Below are 526 nucleotides of genomic sequence, written 5' to 3'. Positions count from 1 at the left end.
TGGTACAAACACTGTGGAAAGCAGTATGGTGATTTCTTAAAAAGTTGGAATTAGAAACACCATTTGACCAAGCCATTATATTACTAGGTATATATCCTAAAGAAGTCAGAGCTAGGACAAGAACAGACATATTCTCACCCATGTTCATCATAGCACTATTTACAATAGCAAAAAGATGGAAACAACGTAGATGCCCATCAACTGAGGAATGGATAACCAAACTTTGGTACATACATACATGGAATACTATGCAACCCTAAATAAGAACCTAGAATCTGCAAAACACTGCATAAAGTGATCTTGGAGGATATTAAGCTGAGTGAAATAAGTCAATCTCAGATGGACAAATATTATATTAGTCCATTATTGTAAAAATCAAGGAAAGGTTTATCTATGGAAGGAAATTTTCTTTGTTGGTTACTGGGGTGGGAGGGGAGGGGAGGAAACACTGTTAGATAGGTAGAGATAAGTATTGATTTGGGTGAAGAGAAGGGCAATGTACCAAATGTGAGTGATCAACATGGTG

The sequence above is a fragment of the Orycteropus afer genome, unplaced genomic scaffold, assembly GCF_000298275.1.
Source record: "Orycteropus afer afer isolate SDZICR_OR568_19922 unplaced genomic scaffold, OryAfe1.0 scaffold00125, whole genome shotgun sequence".
Taxonomy (NCBI): domain Eukaryota; kingdom Metazoa; phylum Chordata; class Mammalia; order Tubulidentata; family Orycteropodidae; genus Orycteropus; species Orycteropus afer.
The sequence above is the reverse complement of the archived record's forward strand: the minus strand, read 5'-3'. Positions refer to the sequence as shown.